The sequence below is a fragment of the Anabrus simplex genome, chromosome 1 (assembly GCF_040414725.1).
Source record: "Anabrus simplex isolate iqAnaSimp1 chromosome 1, ASM4041472v1, whole genome shotgun sequence".
NCBI classification, from domain to species: domain Eukaryota; kingdom Metazoa; phylum Arthropoda; class Insecta; order Orthoptera; family Tettigoniidae; genus Anabrus; species Anabrus simplex.
This window is the reverse complement of record NC_090265.1, coordinates 237,819,107-237,841,810: the sequence shown is the minus strand read 5'-3', so window position 1 is coordinate 237,841,810 and position 22,704 is coordinate 237,819,107. Positions and strand designations below refer to the sequence as shown.

The 22,704-nt window shown below is 42.6% G+C and overlaps 1 protein-coding gene across 1 annotated transcript in view; it reads left to right on the top strand.

The window, feature by feature from the left end:
- The window catches only part of LOC136886224 (uncharacterized), a 905,658-nt gene that overhangs the window by 551,086 nt on the left and 331,868 nt on the right, over positions 1-22,704 (top strand). The window contains exon 3 of the mRNA XM_068231034.1: positions 17,340-17,435. The gene's annotated coding sequence lies outside the window, so the exon portion shown is untranslated. The remainder of the gene's footprint in view (positions 1-17,339; positions 17,436-22,704) is intronic.

Sequence of the window (22,704 nt, the reverse complement as noted above, 5' to 3'; positions counted from 1 at the left end):
CCACCCTTTTATGTCTTTATTTCCGCTAGTTTTCGGATTAGACTTATTATCTGTTACTACATGCTTGGTGATGGACGTGAGTGAGTGAGACTCCACAGTATCAAGTGATTTGAAGGGGTTGTACAGCAATACAAGTTATAAAAACCCATGCAAGTGTTACTTTTATGTTTACTAATCAGTATCCCTACACAATTTTTTGTACGTATCTCTTATTTGTTCCAAATATATAATATCTTGAAGAAAATGAATCGGCGAAATGACGAAGGTTGTATATTGTCAAGTACTGTGGCGCCAAATCAGTTATTTAAAATTGTATCCCACAGTATTGTGTTAATCAAGTAAATGTATTGGGGAGTCCTGAAGCCTGTAGTTGCATCCGATATCACGGGCATGCTCAAACACTCGCTAGAAACTACACTATTTTAGTTCTGTATGCTGATGGTGTGGTCCTGGATTCGAACAATAAGGAACAGTTACAGGAAGCCCTACAAGAACTAGGAACATGGGTGGATAAAAATGATCTACACACCAGTGTAGAAAAAATAGTTGAAATGACTTTCAGGAAAGGAGGAAAGTCCCCTGTAAATGACATATCACTTAACCAGGAGCCTACCGACTGCAGCATCTTCATTGAGCTACCACATACAGGAAGCTACCAGCGCAATATATTTTGTTAAGAAGGAAGCCATATTTTCCAGTATCGACTTAATGTAACTTTACAGCTTTTCAGTCTGTTGAAAACACTATTTATAACACTACAACATACCTGTAACAATATATACACTATTAAACAAAGAATGGCATGTTTCGTTCTACAACATCATCCTCAGATTCTATCAAATCACCTTGAAGCATGCGCATGTATGTACAATATTCTTTACGTTGCTTAAACTTGTCAGTGATTGAGAATCGGTGATATTATGAACAAGTATTAACAAATAATCGTCTGTGAGAAAGTGTGAAATAGAATAAACCAAATCTGTAGAGAAAGAAAAGGCACAGCATAAGTGAATATACTGTACATCGTGCTGAATGGATCGAACATTTCAGGCGGCTGTTACATGGAAGCATAATTGGATACTTAATATAGAAAGGACTGGGGTTTCGAGGCGAATGGAGTGCACCGTACTTAAGACGAGGACATTTCAGTTGGTGAAGTAAAAGATTTAATAGAAAAATGGCGAAAAGGAAAAGCAGGAGCAATTTCAGGTATCATTAATGAATTTCGGAAAGAAGTAAAAAAAAAAAAAATCCTCGATAGCATAGTGAAAATAATAATCAGTAAGATATTTGAAGGAACAAGAGTGCCAAAATCATGGCATAGCTCTTGCATGCCATGAGCTAAATTGGCGTAAACTAAACTAGCGCCGTAGCTATCATTCTTTGCTCCTACTACACAAAATAATATAGGCCCACAAGCAGACACCCTCTTGTCTAACCGATTATTTTCAGTTGCACTCAACCATTCATAACATTCCGATCAGAGCTGCTCGATAGCTGCAGTCGCTTAAGTGCGGCCAGTATCTAGTAATCGGGAGATAGTGGGTTCGAGCCCCACTGTCGGCAGCCTTGAAGATGGTTTTCCGTGGTTTCCCATTTTCACGCCAGGCAAAGGCCACGGCCGCTTCCTTCCAATTCCTAGGCCTTTCCTATCCCGTCGTCGCCATAAGACCTATCTGTGTCGGTGCGACGTAAAGCAAATAGCGATCAGAGCTGCAGCTAGCCTACTCCTCAAAATACCAAGTCACAGACCTACTCTCTACAATAATTATTTTGTTGTCAGTACGATTCGAACATGGAATTCGTTGCCCAATGACCCGACCTAAGGGACACCATATCTGAGCTGGTATTTAAAAGGAAATGTTGGCAGCGGTACTGGGACGGATGAAGTTCAGTGTAAATACATAAATTCTCTTTTCTTGTGTTGTTATTCCTTGTATTACTAACTTTCGTGCTGAATTTGTTTTAATTGACAAATTAGGACAACTTTCTTTATTCTGGGTTATTTTATATACGTTTCTTTTTCTTTCTTTTGATGGGTTTTTTATAACTATGTGTAGAGTTTGGTACTATGGTGCGTCTGTGCAATACATTGTTCAACTATATGTTCATTACAAGACATGGTTTGGCAGAATAGCAGGGACCGGGCTAGTTGGCCGAGCGGTTATGGGCGCGCAGCTGTGAGCTTGCATCTGGGAGACACTGGGTTTGACCCCCACTGTCGGCAGCTCTGAAGATGGTTTGCCGTGGATTCCAATTTTCACACCAGGCAAATGCTGGGGCTGTAGCTTAAGGCCACAGTGTTTCGCAAAATAATTATTTTAGTTTTAGTGTTGACAGAAGCTGAATATTATCAACGAAGCAAAATAATAATTATGCTCCTTTAAAGCGTTATGTACGTATGGGATAGTGTTCCTTCTTCACAGATCTTGCTGTCTTCTTCCTGGACTTTTTCCAGTTTTTTTTAGGTCGGTTTTATGGCCGTATGCAATTTGTGACGATAACCGTATGTGGAGGAGTGTATTCACTATTGTGTGTTTCTGTGGTGTTGGGTAGTGTAGTATGCTGTGTGTGAATGAGGAGGTGTATCTCTATATTAAAACTAATATTAACACTTTGTCCCATAACCAGAAGAATTAACTTGACGCGGCGAAACTCTCCGACCCGACATAGAATCAAACGCAGGACTCTCTGAACGAAGGTTGCTACGCCGACCATTTAGCCGGAAATAATTTCAATTTTTTTGCTAGTTGCTTTACGTCGCACCGACACAGATAGGTCTTATGGCGACGAGGGGATAGGAAAGTCCTAGGAATGGGAAGGAAGCGGCCGTGGCCTTAATTAAGATACAGCCCCAGCATTTGCCTGGTGTGAAAATGGAAAACCACGGAAAACCATCTTCAGGCCTGCTGACAGTGGGGTTCGAACCCAATATCTCCCGGATGCGAGCTCACAGCCGCGTGCTCCTAACCGCACGACCAACTCATCCGGTAATTTCAATTTTAATGGCTACAGAAACTCTTCAATATTATTAACGGAAGTAAGATAATAGTTGCGCTCGTGTTATGCTTTTTATGCTTACGAGATAGGATTCCTTATTCACAGATCAATTTGTTAAATAGATAGATGAATAAATGTCTTTATTGGCCGGGAGGTGTCTGAGGACTTTGGCTCGTCAGGTGCAGGTCTTTTGATTTGACGCACGTAGGCAACCTGCGCGTTGTGATTAGGATGAAATGATGATGAAGATGACACATACACCCAGTTTCCGTGTCAGGGGAATTAACCAATTATGGTTAAAATTCCCTACCCTGCCGGGAATCGAACCCGGGACCCCTGGGACCAAAGGCCAGCACGCTGACAATTTAGCCATGGAGCCGGACATAAAGTATGATAATTACGACGAACATGGAGTCGCGACCACTCTTAGATTGCATAAATACCTCACACATGCATTTTGAGCGCGTTGTAGCCTTAGGGACAATAGTGGCCTCACATATTTGAAAACAACATCTCAAGTGCCATTACAAGTGCTTCGATTAATTTCTGTTTAAGTTTTATTGGAAATATATGTTTATATAAAGAATGAAATACTATATTAATGAGTGACATATCCTGGGAAACTAATTTTTATCCCCATACAATTGGCAACCTCTCTCTTTCTGCGTTGTGAAGAAACCGTAGTGATAGAGGAAATTGGTGGCCATCTTTAAATATACCCAAATAGTTACGTATATACAAATATAAAACAGCTTTCAAGGACTTAAATGACCTACAAGCTTGTGTAAAATTATTTTATTATTATTATTGTTATTAATTAATTAATTAATTAATTAATTAATAATAATAATTTTTCTAGACGTCCTTTCAGTTTCTTTAACTTTAAATGGTCTCTATGGTTCTGTAAATTTGCTTTGAAAAGAAGGTATTTCACGTGATGGCAAATCTGACACGAATTTCACGCATTTCATAGACATAAAACACCTAATTTCAGAAGAGTGTTGGGTCAGTATATGAAGTTAAGGTATAATTTGGCGAAGCGTGTCACACTCCTTGAGACAGTCGAATTATTATGTAGTTCCTGACTTGAAATTCACACAAACTGGAGTTCCTAGAGATAGCTTATCCCTCCTCCCCTTTCTCCAGCACAAATTTCAAATGGAGTAATCGAGATTTGAACTCGGGATACATTGGTGAATGACCCGCATCTAACCACCTGAGCCACAAATTGACTAATGATGTTTGGAAATCGCCATACTGGCTCGGGAGCAGTTTCAAATGATGCTACGTCAGCTGCGACTAATGCCTGAAGTAATGTTCCGTGAAACCTAAACGCCCAAGGAGGTCGCTTCAACAGTGGGTGGGGATCGAACAGTGGCGGGTGTAACGCAGTCGGCTATCGATCTGTGTCTCTCCAGCATAGAGTCAGCAAAACTAAGTCAAGGTCATCCATGTTGCTTTTTTGCTGCAGCCTTCGGTCTTTATGAGGATATCAGCGATGAAAAGGACAGGCAAAGGAAGATAAACATTCCCAGTACAGTGATTTCGTTTAATCACTGGCGGCAGCTCGTCATCAGTCGGTGAGGGCAACAAGTCGGGTAACAAAGAATAATCTCATCCTCCTCCTTGCTGTAATTCTCATGTTCATATAGGATTGGTGCTTCCTTCTTTAATGCTTTAATATCTTCCTATCTTAGGTTTCTTGTTATGCCCATTCTTTCTCGTATCCTCAGCTCAGCTTGGATCTTCCTCTCCTCCTCTTTCTAGCAACAGTTATCATTATCAGCTGAGGTTTCTTGATGGCGTACTAAGTCTTGCATTGAAAACATCTGCCGCATAGTGTGCAGTGGTACCGAGCTCGATAGCTGCAGTCGCTTAAGTGCGGCCTGTAACCAGTATTCGGGAGATAGTGGGTTCGAACCCCACTGTCGGGGGCCCTGAAGATAGTTTTCCGTGGTTTCCCATTTTCACACCTTAATTGAGGCCACGGAAGCTTCCTTCCCACTCCTAACCCTTTCCTGTCCCATCGTCGCCATTTACCTATCGGTGTCGGTGCGACGTAAAGCCAATTGTAAAAAAAGTGTGGGGTGGGGCGGTAGAGTAACACCCACGGTAACCCCTGCCTGTCGTAAGGATACGGCTGAAGGGGGCCCAAGGGGCTCTTAACTTCGGAGCGTGGGTTGGCCACCACGGGGCCCTTAGCTGAGTCTTGGTCTTGCTTTTACTTACTTGTGCCAGGATCCTCACTTTCATCTATCCTATCCGACCTCCCTTGGTCAACTCTTGTTCTTTTCCGATGCCGACTGTATTAGGAGTCTTTAATTTTCACGCCCTTCGTGGCCCGTGTGTTTCTTTGGCCGATACCTTCAGTTTTCGAAGTGTCAGAGCCCTTCCACTTTATCCCTCTGATTTGTGTTAATAGAGGATGTTTGGTTAGTTGTACTTCCTCTTAAAACAATAATCATCACCACGACCATCATCACCACCACTCTGCCGCGCAGTACTTTGTTTCATTTGAAACAGCCTATATGGGTTTTAACTGAAGTAGTCAGTCCTTCATACCAAATCAGATTGAGAGTAACTGCGGGAATATATACATAGATATACATAGATCAGGGAAAATGTCAACTTTGTGTTTTGAGGATAAAAATTACATGAAAATTAATTGAGTTCGACATAAACCAAGTGTATTTTGCAGAGTGTTTTCTGAATACAGGCCAGTTAGTGGTGCCATATCATTAGTAATCGTATATTTTAGATATTTTTGTAAATATATGTATTTAGTCATCTCACCCCGAGGATCGGATTAAGATGGCAGTTGCATCGCGATGAAAGATGAGATTCGAATACCAGTTTTATATCATTCATGGTACTAATCAAACATGTTTATTATGACTATAAAAATAAACGTGTAAAGGAATATTGTAACCACATTTAGCTGTAACACTAACTCCTGCTTCAGAATTCTTCAGCAGTTACTGCATTGTTATCTGAATGAAACTATTTATCACAAGAGATTCACTACAGTCTCCCATTGGTCCATTTTATCATAATAATTGAGAGCGCATTAGTCACTATAGTTAGCGTCAATCTCTGACTTGCTTTGTCTAATAGGTGGACTCGGTCGATTTCTTGCCCTTAATTTTCTCTCAAGTTCTTGCATCTTCTTTTTTAAGGTTAGAAATCAGTTTCATTTTGGTCCAGAATGAGAAAAAGCATTGAAATGAATTGGATACCACTTACTTTTGTGGACCCTTATCGTCGTTCTTCTCTAGATGTCTTTTCGGAGTTCTATATGGGATGCCATAAACCTTGGGAAGATCAAAAACCATACATCCCGCAGGTCCTTGCATAGGTATTCCATGACCATTTGTGGACTATTTTCGGACCACTGACCTTGTTTGATGTCGTAATAAACGTTCTAGGCACATTCCTTCGAAAGGAGAATTGTATATGTGGGCAATGGATTCACCCCGTAGAAAGAGTGGCATTGGCATCTCTACTGCAGGTCAGGGTGAGATGCCAGTTTCCGCTACGTGTGCAGTAATATCAGCTTCGGAGCAAATGAAGCTTAGAAACTACTCTGCGAAATAGAGATGTGTGCGACTGAAGCCGGGATTCCGCGATTTGAAGACCTCAGATCTAGAGGTAGTTAAAGTATTGAATTCTTCTAAATTTTAAGAGTACTTAAGTCATTTTCCTGAGAGAGAACTGCTCTTGCTGCCCAGGTTACGGTATGCTAGAGAGACGTGGGCAGAAGGCGGAGTTTTCAGTGTTACATCCAAGACTAGACTTCAAATCATTGAAGGAGTTGGACAGATAGTTCAATTCATCCTGACCAGCAAACTGCAAGCACGCTTTCTCTGTTACCGGACTGTTGAGTATGTTAGCCACAACATCCATGACGATTGCTGAACCGGAAAGATGTTTTCGCCGAGCTGGGTAGCTCACACGATAAGCGCCTTAGGCCCAATTTGGCACGTTCGATGCTGACTCAGTCCTGTAGTATTTGAAGGTGCTCAAATACTTAAGCCTCGTGTCGATAGATTTACTGGCTCGTAAAAGAACTCCTGCGGGACAAAATTCTGGTACCTCGGCCTCTCAGAAAACTGTGGAAGTTGTAGAGGGACGTAAAACATTGAAGATGCTTTCCTTGCCTCAACAAAATCAAGACCTTTCTTTGAAACACCATGTGACAGCAACAGCTTAGTGCCATTGCTATTCTCTCTGTTGAGGAGAACATGGTTGCCAGCATCGAGGGATTCAATTCTGAAGTCATCGACACGTTTTGCAGCAGAAATCAGCAACGTATAGACGTTTTTCTCATTGAGTTAGTACTATATATTACTTATACTGTATATCATTCTTGTTGGCTGTTTTTTCTCGATCTCTTACATGAACATTGTAGCACACAGTTGAATTTTTAACAGGTTAAACTATTTTTTCCATTTTCACGAAGAACATGTCGTTCTAGTGAAACTCTAAAATGGAATGGTAATTTTTGTTTGATAAATGAGAGAGGAAATGTTAAACCTAGATATATGAAGAGTCGAACGTTCCGTAATTGCGTATCTCACTCTGTTCGGCATGTTTACCACTGGGTGGTCGCTTTGGCTCTTAGGAGCTGGTCGCTCCCGCTGAGCTGCTGTACTGTCGGCCAACTGACCAGACATAGTTTTCAAGCTGTCATAGAAACTTCACTTACACCATTACATACTGTACTATCAACGCTTTCACCGTCGTATCAACATTGTCTGTTCTTTACAGCCTGATATCTTTCTGTTAACGTCATAAATTCAGCCCACAGATTTTGATAACCTAATGCGCGGCCTCTCAGAGTGCATGCACTGTGCACGGTGTAAAAGACGACTTCGCCTGGTTGCCCAGAGTGCAGACCCCACTCCTCCATTTGGAGCAATAGCGCTGTCTCTCTCTTTCCCCACGCCTGTCTTCCCCTTCCTCACTTGCTCCGTAGTGCTCCAAATCCGAGCCGAGCTGAGTTGAGCCGAGTAGTCCAGAGACGAAGCGTTGGTCCGAGCCGAGCCGAGTGGAACCGATGTAGAGTGCACGGAGCTCTTACGCCTCGATTTGCACGCGTGAGATTTTGGGCGTTTGAGTGGCCCTGACCTAATGAATGCCAAAATGACTTCGTCTCTGTTGATGGTTGTAGTTTTAATTCAAACAACTTCAAGTCTCGAATTTACTTCCGGGTATAAAGCCATTTTCAAGAAAGAAATTAGCTGTACACTTCACTTAAAAGGACAGGGATGTAAGAAATTCGTAGAATTGCTATATTTCAACTTTGTAACAAATTAGCTGCCGTACCCGTCGTTGTCCGGAATTGCTTTGTACAATTGCGGCAGTACTATCATTTAGCAGAGACTTCAGTTAATAACCGTAAGTCGGTGTAATTGTGTTGTTGATTAATTTGAGAGACTCTCCAACGCGTGCTTTAACATGTAAAAGACCGAGCGAGTTGGGTGTGCGGTTAGGGTCCCGCAGCTGTGAGCTTGCATTCGGGAGATGGATTCGAATCTCCGCGTCGGCAGCCCTGAAGATGGTTTTCGATGGTTCCCCATTTTCACACCAGGCAAATGCTGGAGCTGTACCTTAATTAAGGCCACGGCCGCTTCCTTCCAACTCCTAGGCCTTTACTGCCCCATCGTCGTCATAAGATCTATCTGTGTCGGTGCGACGTAAAACAAATTCTAAGAAAATAATAGTAATGCAGTGCCTTTAATTTGTGTTACTAATTCGTTACTGCTGTGGCGTGATCTGTGTATTTCGTTCTGAATTTTCGATCGGTTTGGGCGTTACTGCAGTTGAGTTTGATAATAAACGCAGACAGTTGATCTAAATATTTTCTTTAATAAAATTGTCTATATTTACCAATAAAATATAACAGTAGTCATTAGTAGTGTTCCATTGCTCCCTGTCGTCGTTTGAATTGTGTTCTTGCTCATAATCAGAATACTGTACTTTTCACCTTAGTGATAAGTTTTTGGTCTTCCTCAGACTCATAGTTATTTGTGTTGCCTGGTGCGATGTTGAACTCTAGATCCTGTTTAGCGAGTATCCAGTCGACTTCATTTTGGTAAATTTTGTGTCTCAAGAACTCTGTGTTTTATTACTCCATGCATAGGAAATAACAGAATAAAAGAGAACAACATTTTTTTTTTTTTTTTACATCTGGGTATGCTGCATGGTGGTCAGGATTATTGTTTTAAGAGGAAGTATAACTGGGTATCCTCTCCAAACATTAATCAGAGGGAAAATATATTCAGAGAGAAAATGGAAGAGGCCTGAGACCTCGAAGAAAGAAGGTGTCGACAAGAGAAATGGAAGGCCCACGGAGGGCGTGAAAATGAAATGCAGTATCCCTAGGTCTCGCAAACCTAATTCAGTCGGGGTCTGGAGAGAACAAGAGTTAACCGAGGAAGGTCGAAAAGGAGGATAAAATGTTTGAGACTGGCACAAGTGCAAACAATGCTAGGCTCAGTTTTGGTCCCCATGGTCGCCAGTCCCACGCTCCCAGGCTATGAGCCCATGAGAGTCCTTTCGGTCGCCTGTTACGGCAGGTTAATAATGTATTCTGCAGGGTGGCTCAAACCTTTTGGGTCAGAATGAAACAGGTGATTCACAACCGATTATATTGAGATAGGGAACCAATGTTTGGCAATTCATATTTATTGTGTTACGGCATACACAGCGTACACCGCATACCAACAACATAGCTCATAGTAATTGTTCAAAGTGACGACCTCAGTCTCAATGCGTGCATGGCAACGGCACATGAAGTTCTGCCGCACTCTTTCAAAGATCGCTGCTGTCTGTTGTACCAGGAGACAGACAGCTTGGGCCCTAGCAGCAGGTCTTCATCCGTTTCTACGGGGGTTTCATACACCAACGACTTGACGTAATTCTAGAGGAAAAAGTCCAGAGGTGTGAGATCCGGTGATTGCGCTGGCCATGGGACGGGACCTCCCCTTCCAATCCAAAGATGAGGGTACGTGTTGTTCAGGTGCTCGCGAACATGAACATTGAAGTGGGCTGGTGCACCGTTGTGTTGAAACCACATTCTTTCCCGGGCAACAAGGGGCACAGTCTCCAGGAACTGTGGCAGTACAACTCACAGAAACACCAGGTAACGTGGACCAATCAAACGGTGGGGGGTGGGGGGTGGAGCAAGTATGGTCCTATCAGGTGATCTTGGACAATGCCCGCCCGTACGTTGACAGAATTATTGCTGATGTCCACCGATGTGGGGATTGTTCTCACTCCAGGCATGGCTGTTGCGGCTGTTGATAACACCATCACGGGTGAATGGAGTCACATCCGTGAACAATACAAACTGTACAAAGTGCGGCACTACAGCACTGCGGTGGATAATCCATTGACAGAAGTGAACGCGGAGCACCAAATCCGTTGGTCCCAGTGCTTGCACACGTTCTCAATGTAGAAGTGTAATACTTGTTCCGCCAGTACTCTCCACACTGTATCCTTTGAAGTGTGCGTTTGAGGGGCAAGTTGACGGGTGCTTATTGCTGGGTGGTCGGCCACACGATCCAACACCATCTCCTCAAAGTCTGGTGTTCGGACATGTCTTTGGCAGGAACCTTGGCCGGCTCTCTGTGGTATGAACCAACCCCATCTCTCGTAGGTTGGTATCCAAGGAGAAAAACTTCTTCCAATTAGGATGACGCCTGTTGGGAAAGCGTTCTCTGTACATTCGTGCTGCATTACGGGCACTACATCCTGCCGCACCGTACATTAAATGCATGTCTGCCAAATCTCGGGACGAGTAACGTTTCATTTTTGACTACACGTCCTGTACTGTGCACAATAACACACCTCACCATGGACACATCACAAGCTGTCTGATGCAATGGACAACTGACCCCAGGGATAGTGGTGTGCGTGTGGCGCAGGTCAGTGTGCCGGTGTGATGCACGTGGTCGTCACATACACACGTGCTATTAGCTAAGTTGTGTACAGTACGTCTGTTTCGCGGTCAGTGGTGTAGGCTGTTTATCACCCGCTGCCTGTTCCAGTGTACAGCAGACACCCGGGATCTTTGCGAGAGTGAGGCAGAACTGCTTGTGCTGTTGCAATCATTGCATGGAGACTGGCGGTCGTCACCATGAACAATTACTATGAGCTACGTTGTTGTTATGCGTAAGCCCTGCGCGGATATACAAGATATTATCCGCATCCGCACTTCCTTCATCCGCACTGGCATCCGCGAATGGTTATCCGCATCCGTAAAATGGTTATCCGCGGACAATTTAAATATTTATCTACAGTATATTACACCCAATATATTGAAGCAGATATATATGTTAATATAATATAATAGGCCTGACACCAGGCACCAGAACCCCTACAGTCACAGGTTTATGAGGGATTTTCTCTTGCGAAAGCTACTGACGTATTGAACTTTGTTCCTTCCTTCCATTAATTGCGGGCAGGAGCCAGTTAGACTCTTTATACATCACTATTCTCCTATACTAAAGTCAAGGGTCGCCTAACCACAAGCAAAACCAAGAGTATACCTGAGTGAAAATCAATAAACGTCATTATTTAGAAATTATCAGCAAAATTATCCGCACTGCCATACGTTTTGCATCCGTCAAGACACTAACTTAGCTAACGCACATAGATTAATGAAAAGGAATGTGGCTATTACAAGTTCCTACTATGCACGATTTTTTCCTCTTATATGAAGAATTATTGCTATTCTCGAATTCCATTCTTATTGCACTGAACTCACACAAGGAGTTCTACGTCTCCTGTAATTTAACGAAATTAAGAGAAGCATGAACATTACAGTTTTAAATGGATGTCTGTATGTTACAACTAAATACACTTTTGCCCATCGTTCATCATTTCCCCTTATTCGATAACGTGTGAGTTGGGTGAACATAGTTCTTCTACTTTGCTTTGCACTCGATCATTCAACCAATACCGTGTTCCAATTTGGGTTTCGTGTCCCTACTTCACACGAATTGGTTTAATTAGTGTCCCTCAGTTTGTGAAATAATAAGAGTCCGCCTCCGTAGCGTAACGGTTAGTGCTATTAGCTTCCGTCCTCGGGACCCGAATTAGATTCCCGGCACTGCCAGAAATTTAATAATGGTAGGCGGGCTGGTATGTGGTTAAAATGGTACATGTAGCTTACCTCTGTAGGGGGTGCGCTTAAATAAAGCTGCACCACACAGGTCGAGGACACGACTTTACTTGCTTAAGTAGTACGTCACAAACTCGATCTAATGTGGACTGAGGCGGAGTATGAGTTTTACGGACTCTTGGAAGGATAATACAACACTCATACCAGGTTATATTAAAATATTGAGAGCTTTGGACATGTAGAGGTCGTAAGAAAATATAAAACCTTTTCTATAACCATTTATTTGGAATATAATAAATCAACCTGCCTGTACATTAACTTTTAAAAGTCTTTTTCTGGAGGAAAATCTGGTGATTGTATTTTCTCTCTCGTACTCGTCCCTTCATCTGGAGGCTTCATGTTCCTCGAAATAATGCAGCATTCCTTCAGCAACCTTCAGTCCTTCAGATTGTCATCTATTTAATTACCTTGCACTTTACCGTCCTCTGATTTCTCCTCATCTTTCTCTTCATTTTCTCTCACCTCAACTATTTCACTATCGCCTAGTAAGTCATCATTTTCAGCCCGTTTTCATAATGCTCTTATATATTAGAGTATGTTACCAAAATTACTGTCCATAATCATGCCACTCGATCAGTGTAAGTACAGAAATACAAAATAAAATAAAAATATTAACTTCCGCAGATGTTGAGTTATACGGAATGACGGAATGTCGAGTTATCGAGAGTAGAGTTTACCGGACCCCACTGTAATAATATTGGTATTATGTCCCTCTAACTATTTTTACAGTTTTCTGAGACGCCGAGTCCCGGTCTAGAAAGCCAAGAATAATGGCCGAGAGGATTCGTCGTGCTGACCACACGATACCTCGTAATCTGCAGGCCTTCAGGCTGAGCAGCGGTCACTTGGTTGGCCAAAGCCCTTTAAGGGCTGTAGTGCCATGGGTTTTTTGAGACGCGAGTTGCCGGAATTTTGCCCCCACAGGAGTTATTTTACGTGCCAGCAAATATCTACCGCTACGGGGCTGACGTATTTGAACACCTCCAAATACCACCGGACTGAGCCAGATCGAACCTGCCAGCTCGGACTCAGAAAGCCAGCGCCTTAACCGTATATGCCACTCAGTCCAGCGACATAATAATAATAATAATAATAATAATAATAATAATAATAATAATAATAATAATAATAATAATAATAATAATAATAATAATAATAATAAACTAAAAATGAAAATCCACAGCCTTTTTCCAGTCATTCGACCGGGTCAGGAATGGAATGAATGAAGCCCCCATCTAGCGGCGAGGATAGGAATTGTGTCGGCTGCCTAAGCCTGTCACACTCCTCTGGGGCAATGGTTAATGAATGACAGATGAAATGCAATGATATTGGAGAGTGTTGCAGGAATGAAATATGACAGGGAAAACCGGAGTACGCGGAGAAAAACCTGTCCCGCCTCCGCTTTGTCCAGCACATATCTCACGTGGAGTGACCGGGATTTGAACCACGGAACCCAGCGGCGAGACGCCGGAGCGCTGCCGCCTGAGCCGTGGAGGCTCAATAATAATAATAATAATAATAATAATAATAATAATAATAATAATAATAATAATCATTGTACCGGAGGTACACCTCCATCAATTGAACTGAGCGCCATGTAGAAGGCCATCTGTGATGTAAACCCTGAACTGTGTACTTGAAGTTTGGAACTTTAATTTTCAGATGTCTCTACTGTCAATCTATGTGCCCCATCTGGTTTGAGGACGGACAATTATTTTCAAGGGAAAATTCTAGCCTATGTCTTTATTAACCTGAAGTGTTTGTAGATGGTTTTTATGTGCTGAAGTTGTCAGCACTACACGACTTCCTTCTTCCTTTAATTATTAGCCAATCGGAAATTTTTGTAGCCAGTTATAAATGAGGGTGTGTACAGGCATTCGGCCTAGAGAGTTCTGGAATTTTCCCCCTCTGCCATATAAGCTGGGAACTTTTACGCCATCTTCTTCGCTCCAGTCTAGAGTGCATACTGTTAGTAGAGGCAGGGGAAAGCCTTGCCCGTCGTCGGAAGGCCCATCAGTTCAAGGTAATGGCAGACATCGTTTAAATATGTGATAGCTCCTGATAGCTGACTTGAGGGGAAGGTTTCAAAATTATTTCTTAATGTAAATTTCCAAAGTTTAACATCGTCGTTTAAATGTAAATTTTCAAGCAAGTCTAAGGATATTCGAATTTCTGCTGAAAAAGATGTAACTTAGGGAATAAAGAGTGTTCACCCTCTTTTAATTCCCATTCAACTTGGTATGGGGTGACTATGAATTACTAAAACTTTACATTTTAACTCTATTTTGGAACTTAATATATTCGCCGTCTAGTCACCCTCTGTAGTATAGGCTTAACTTCTGTAACTTCGGGCCATAAGCCCATGTAGAATCTTATGTGTTTTTGAAAATGTATTTCAAAAGAAGTGCAAGTGTTTCGCCTCCTAGCATGTTGTTTATGCCCGATATCTTTAAACATTTTCTTTTGACCTCTAAGGCCATTTAGAATGGGCGCTTATTGCCTCTGTTTAAAGTGTCATTAATAATTATGGATGAGTGTGTAATAGACTGTCAACCTAAAATGACAGTGAACACTGTTGTCAAAGTTGATCTAGTGTAAAATTTAAGTAAGAAACTTTTGCCGTTGAGAGGCTGGATGGTAGTCATTTCTGGAGCTCAGTCTCCTTAAGGGTAATTAAGTGGAGCAAATGTGCTCTTTCAAATGGTGTAACCTGAGAGCTACAAAGCAAAACTCATCTCTTTGAATTCATTGTGTCAACAGTTTTCGCTATGGTACCTGATTGTTTTAGGACTTTAAATCATTATTGTTATAAGAGCTGACGATCTCATCGTAATTCTTAGCTGTTTTTGTTCCTGTTTACCAATGTTTAAAGTGAGAAAAAATAAAGGAACGAAATAAAATTTCAAATTTTAGCGTTTTAAATTATGCTCTCATCTTTTCTCTGTCCATCCATTCACGCTCGGACGTTCTTACACCTCTGCAATCCACGGTATTACGGTAACAATAATAATAGCTAGAAGAAATCGCGTGACCTTGCGTACTGTGTGCAGGCACTTTGATTCGACGTCCTTGAAACTGGCTGTGTGTTTCTGATTTATTTATTTATTTATTTATTTATTTATTTATTTATTTATTTATTTATTTATTTATTTAGCCTACTAGTGGTTTAACGTCGCAGTTTACATACCGAATGCTTTTGGTGACGCAAGGATGGAAGGTGATGACAATAGGCTTAATTACGGCCCTTCCCCAGCATTTGTCTGGTGTAAAAGTGGGAAACCACGGAAAACCATCTTCAGGGCTGCCAACGATGGAATTCTAACCCACTAAATCCCGAATTCAAGCTCACAGCTACATGATCCTAACCGCGCGGTCAAAGGGAGTTAGCTGCGTTTTACTTCAGTTTGTCAATTAACCTCTAGTTATGTGAACAGAGATCGTTTACATGCCTATATCAAACGACATGGAGTGCCGAATGAGCTGTTTTCCGCTGTTCAAAAATCTGACTAACTCTGCTGGGTTTGTAGCCGGATCTTGGGATCTGAATGGAGGTTGACACTCTACAAATGATCCACTGAGGACATAGAAATATACATTTGGTCGAATGAATTTACCAATCTACGCATGATTTGTGAGAGAGAGAGAGAGAGAAAGAGAGAGAGAGAGAGAGAGAGAGAGAGAGTGTGTAATGGACTGATCACCACCAACCAGCAATTTGCAAGGAAACTCCGTTATCCCAAAAACTCGCGGAACAAAGATAGATGGGAAGGATTGTATTGGATAGAGCGGTTATTATTCATTTTACGCTATTGTGGTGGGTAATATCGTATGGCCTTCCAATTCCTTGCCGTGCATGTCTTGAACTGTTGCAGTACTATTTGCCATTAAAGTTACTTTATTTGTTTAACAAGTTCATATAGGATACTTTTATTCTTATTTAATCCTCCCGAAAACATGTTTTCTAAAGAAAGTGCAATAATCATTTACTGTATGTCTGACATTATTAGTTCCTGTATAGTTTTCCGCAAATTTTTCGTAGTTATTCTGCTTGTGCATTATGCTCAATTACTGTAGGAAAGTGGGAGCAACTAAGATAACGGTAAAACTAGTGCCGGAATATTCGTGTTTGTCACTTTCTAATTGCAGAATTCCAATAATGATTAGCATTGTTAACTAGGTATTTATTCACATAAAACTTACATCTATGACATTCCTTTTTTTTTTTTATGCTTCACATTATTGATAAGAACATTGTTAGTACTCGTTTTCCTCATTCACAAAATTTGATGTTAGTTTGAGACCTCTAACGTAGATCCTTTCCGACAGAAAAGATCTGACCTAGGCCACGACAGCTCAGTTAGCATCCGAGGTGAAATTGGAAGGTTGTGAGGTCGGATACCACTGGTGCCCGATTGACCTTTTTTGTTCTTTAATCGAGATCGCTTCGATTAACGCGACCTAATACGTTGAAAGATTATTTCGAGTTCAGTACTTTTTCTTTTCATATTCAGATAGTTAATCAATGCCCACCGCCTCTGTGGTGTAGTGGTTAGTGCGATTAGCTGCCATCCCCGGCGGCTCGGGTTCGATTCCCGACTCTGCCACGAAATTTGAAAAGTGGTACGAGGACTGAAACGGGGTCCACTCAGCCTCGGGAGGTCAACTGAGTAGAGATGGGTTCGATTCCCACCTCAGTCATCCTGGAAGTGGTTTTCCGTGGTTTTCCACTTCTCCTCCAGGCAAATGCCGGGATGGTACGGTACCTAACTTAAGCGATGCCCGCTTCCTTCCCTCTTCCTTGCCTATCCCTTCCAATCTTCCCATCCCTCCAAGAGGCCCCTGTTTAGCATAGCAGGTAAGGCATAGTGGGCGAGGTACTGGTCCTCCTCCCCAGTTGTAACCCCCGACCCAATGTCTCGCACTCCAGGACACAGCCTTTGAGGCGGTAGAGGTGGGATCCCTCGCTGAGTCCGAGGGGAAAACCAACCCTGGAGGGTAAGCAAATTACGATTAAGGTAATCAATGCCCTTGGAATTAATCTGTGTTGAAGTACTTTTCTATGTGTTCAGTCTAACGATTTCTTAAGTAGGCCTAATGAGTTTTCTTTTATTGATTTTTCACCAGGATTTAGACCTCTTCCCTTTTGTTTCAGAACTGAGCAGGAGCACATCCTAGAGTGGCTCCCCCAACAGGTTACCGTACTTCATTGCTGCTGAAACTTCGTGGTGGCTGAACACCTCGAAAACCTGTAAGTCAAACGATATTTATTATCACTGCCTTAACCTTTAAACTGAAAGTACAAGCTATGTACAAGAAAAATGCAATCAGATACTGCATACATAACTGAAGGTAGGATTCCAGTTTGTTATGAAAGGCGGAGTAACCAAATGTTGAGGAACCAGCTTGGATTATTGCGCTGTAAGAAATGTACAAAATCGGGTTTTGAAGGCAGCTAGTTTAGTTTAGTAATGTTTTATTTTACCTCGCAAGATTAAGCCCTTCGGGCTTTCTCTTCCATCTAACCAGACAATGAAATATACGTGTATTACATTACAATAATTAGATCAAATGCAAATTAAATTACATTAAAAATAGTACAAAAATGAGTGATGATAAATTAAGTTGAAATAAATTAAATATAATAAAAGAAAATATTCTTAAAATTAATGTCCTGCATATAAAAAGGAGGTATTGCGTAAAATGTAATAACATTTGAAAAATAAAACGATTAAGAATTTCAACAACAAAAGAATGATTGTGAGTAGCAGCTTCAAGTTTACATATGATCCTTATTGGTGCATAAAATGTCTCCAAAGTGCTTCTTTGATACGAATAGCGCCTAACCCTCTGATACTTTCGGGAAGAAGGTTCCACTCACGGCAGGCAATTGCAGTTCTGTGAATGAATTATCGTAATTTGTAGGTAAAGCAAGGATGGAATTGTTAGTAGTAGTAGTAGTGTTAAGAGTATGGTAGGATGAGAGGTATTTGAAATATGACGTAAGGTAAAATGGCTGTGAAGAATGAAGGATTTTATGGAGATGACATAGGGTATGCACAGTGCGACGGATTACTAGTCGGGGCCAAGGTAGGTGGTTATATGAAGGGAAGAAAAATGAAATGGCGTATGGCTTTTAGTGCCAGGAGTGTCCGAGGACATGTTCGGCTCGCCAGGTGCAGGTCTTATGACTTGTCTCCCGTAGGCGACCTGCGCGTCATGATGCGCATGAAATGATGATGAAGACGACACATACAGCCAGCCCCCGTGCCAGCAAAATTAACCAATTATGGTTAAAGTTCCTGACCCTGCCGGGAATCGAACCCGCACGCCAGCACGCTAACCACTTAGCCATGGAGCTATATGAAGGAGTTACATGGCCATAGTACCGTAGGTTACAGACGTATCTGACGCATGCATTTTGACCACATCGCAATCTGCTCAATAACTTGCGCCCAGCGTCTCTATAAAATCGCGTCACAATAGTAGAAATGAGGAAAAACCAGCTTCTACTAGCATTTTTTTGATTTTTTTTTTTTTCTTCAGGAAATAAGTGCCTGAGCTGGCTGGAAGGTGATGCGCACCGCTGGGTTGGCAGTGTAGGACCGCTCTGCTGAATCCGTCGATGAAGGGCCCCTCATTTCCTTCTGCGATGATGAAGTCGGCTCATGGGTATCTCACAGTGACAGACTTGTGGCGCTCCGTGCCTCGCCTGACACCCAACTGCTACTCCCTCCACGACTACTACTACTACTATTACTACTACTACTACTACTACTACTACTACTACTACTACTACAAAATGTTTTCATTTCTCCGCTGAAGGGGGAAGCGGGCCTCCTAGATAGCGACGCCGTCTCTCAGGCCAGGAGATTTGTATCGGAGAAGGAGATGTGCGGAGAAGGTGAAAAGGTTGACAGCCGTGGGCTAAACTAGGAACTGTCCCGGCATTCGCCTTAGTGCAGGAGAATGGAAAACCACAGTGAACCCTTCTCAGGACAGCCGGCGGTGAGGACCAGCCTCTCTGTCTCCCGAATACAGGGGCGTAGAGCCACGGTAGAGCTGCGGCCATCTCTCCTCTGCACGGTTGACTGGTCGGAGTGCTGAGCTGTCGGACCACAGACCAGCCATGGCCACTTGTTGGCCGAAACCTACTCTGCATCCACTGACCCTACTCCCTCCATGGTGCGGCCTCCTTGAATAGCTTAAGGGAGAGCCGCGTGTAAAATTTTGAAGCACTGTTCTGGAGGGAAACATCAGCCGGATTATCTTGCGAGGAGACGGAATACCACGAGCGAGTAATCCCTCTCTCAGCTGCCTTTTTAATGAAATCAATACCGAGCTCGATAGCTGCAGTCGCTTAAGTGCGGCCAGTATCCAGTATTCGGGAGATAGTGGGTTCGAACCTCACTGTCGGCAGCCCAGAAGATGGTTTTCCGTGGTTTCCCATTTTCACACCAGGCAAATGCTGGGGCTGTACCTTAATTAAGGCCACGGCCGCTTCCTTACCACTCCTAGCCCCTCCCTGTCTCATCGTCGCCATACTATCTGTGTTGGTGCGACGTGAAGCAACTAGCAAAAAAAAAAAAAAAAAAAAAAAAAAAAAAAAAAAAAAAATCAATGTAAAACTTGCTTTTATACACGGTTGAGTGCTCCTTGATTTTCAATCATCTCAAAATACTATATTTGATTGCAATATATTTTAGCCGCCATGTTGTCATATAACTTGCAAAGAGGTCATAATCTCTAGGAGACTCTAACAACGACAGGGTGACAACTAGCGCTATCTCCTGAGCATTTCTGCAACTACAAAAGAAAACACATTGTCAGACACACGTCACGAGAAAATTCACGGAACATTATTACACTAACCGACTAACAAGAAAGAATGTCTCAGTCCTCGCTTGACAAGCTAAAAAGGAAACGCACTACTCAGCGTTCCAACGTTACACGTTTTACTAAACAGATAAATGATTTCAGCGATACTGCGGCGCTGGACGATGTAGAACACTGCTTGGAACGCCTTAAAGACACTTTTGAGAGCTTAATCGTTCTAGATGGTGCTATACACGATCTGATTGAGAACAACGAGTATGACGAGGATATACAAGTCTGTGAAAACCTCCTTCCTGAAATTCTGTCAACGCTAATCCGCTTTCGTACATATCGAAAAGCAATAGTCGGGGATGGAACTCAAGCCTTTTTGCAACTGTACCTAGATAAAAAAGACAGAGACTTAACCAGATTTTTCTGGTATCACGTCCAGAAGGGGGAAGATGGTAACGGGCAAACAGCAGATGAAATTGTCACGTACAGGTTCACGCGGCTACCGTTTGGTCTTACGTGCAGTCCTTTCCTTCTGTCTGCGACTCTACGTGAACTGGCTTCAAGGTGCAGTAACAAATACCCCACAGCAGCAGAACTCTTAGATCAGAGCACATTTATGGACGACTTCGTTGCTGGTGCTGACGACGACAATGGGGTCATAAGCTTATATTACGAAGTAAGCTCCATGCTCAGGCACATACGACTACCAATAGATAAATGGGCAACGAACTCAGAAACACTTAAGAGCGTATGGCAGTCTGAGAGACGAGATATCAAACAAGAAACTGGAGTATTAGGTATGAGGTGGAACACAGAATTGGACTGTATCCTTTTCGATCATCGAGAAATTACTGAAAAGCTAGCTCACATTCCTACCACGAAACGTCAGCTCTTACAAGGAACAGCAAGATTTTACGATCCACTGGGGTTATTCTCACCCGTCTCAATTGTTGGAAAGTTAATCTTCCAAGATACTTGGTGTCGAGGCATAGAGTGGGATGAGATTCTTCCACAGGATATAGCCTTAAAATGGCAACTTTGGATCTCGAGCATCAAACAGCTGTCACTTATAAACGTCCCGAGGTGGATTGGAATGTGTAAACAGATGCCAAACGCTACGCATGTCCATGTGTTTTGTGACGCTTCTGAGAGAGTATATGGAGCCGCATTGTACACTAGAACGGTAACAGACGATAATATATCAATACACTTAGCCTGCAGTAAAAGCAGATTGTCTCCAGTTAAAAGGATTACACTCCCACGACTAGAACTTCTGGCTACTTTGATAGGTTCCCGCCTCTTGAAATATTTTTGCCAGTCAACAGGATTTGACAGCACGCGAGCTACACTATGGTCAGACTCTATGGTGGCCCTCGGTTGGATACGGAGTGACCCAAATCGCTGGAAGACATTCGTATGCAACCGCGTGACAGAAATTCAAGACTATCTGTCGCCGGTTCAGTGTCAATATTGTCCCAGTGAAGACAACCCCGCAGACCTTCTGACGCTTGGAATGTTAGCGACAGATCTAAATTCCTCTTCATTATGGTGGAATGGACCACAATGGCTTGCTGAGGCTCCCACTTCTTGGCCACAGGAAATCTCACGTCAGAAGGTATCACTACCCGAATCCAAGGAGGCAAACCCTCAAGTCCTTGTAATCAGTGCCAATGAATCACTGATAGATATTTTACGGTATAGTTCGTATTGGAAGGTAATACATATCACCTGTTGGATTTTACGTTTCATGGAGGTGACACGGAGAAGAGTGGAGTATCCACGCCATTTGACAACCACAGAATTAGAAGCTGCAAGGCTCTACTGGATACGCCGAGTTCAGGAGGAATGTTTCTGTACAGAGTTTACTGCCCTGACACGAAAGGAACCGGTACCGGCTACAGCCAAGATTGCACGATTCCATCCACTTCTAGAAGACAACCTGATTCGACTTGGTGGTAGGCTCCAGTTTGCAGATCTTTCCGAGAATGAGCGAAACCCCCTACTTCTTGATGGCTCTCATCATTTCACTAAATTATTGATAAAAGAAACGCACGTAAGACTTCATCACATGGGAGTTCGTGTTGTGTTATCAGAATTGCGTCGTGAATTCTGGATTTTGAAGGCTAGGCAAGTAATCAAGAAGGCCATTTACTCATGCCTTCCCTGCAAAATAACACACGCCAAGAGATGTGAACAGATAGAAGCTCCTTTGCCAATGGACCGTGTTAAGTTTCAACGGCCATTCACCGTTTGTGGTGTAGATTTTGCAGGCCCGTTGTTCGTGAAGGCTGGAGCTGCAGAGAAGAGATGCTACATCGTGTTGTTTACCTGCGCAATGACAAGAGCCATTCATCTGGAGCTTACAACTAACTTGTCAACTGATAAATTCCTACTTGCCTTTCAGCGCTTCGTAGGAAGACGTGGACTTCCGAACACCATGTATTCAGACAATGCTCACACGTTTCACGCCGCCAACAAAGAAATATCCGAACTCCAGGAATTATTAGAAAATTCAAGAGTACAAACTCACTTGTCACACCACCATGTTACATGGAAATTTATAGTATCAAGAGCCGCATGGTGGGGAGGCTTCTGGGAAAGGATGGTAGGGTCCACTAAGATGTGCCTCAAGAAGATACTCGGACGAGCTCAAGTAGACGAGGAAGGGCTAAATACTATTTTGGTGGGGATCG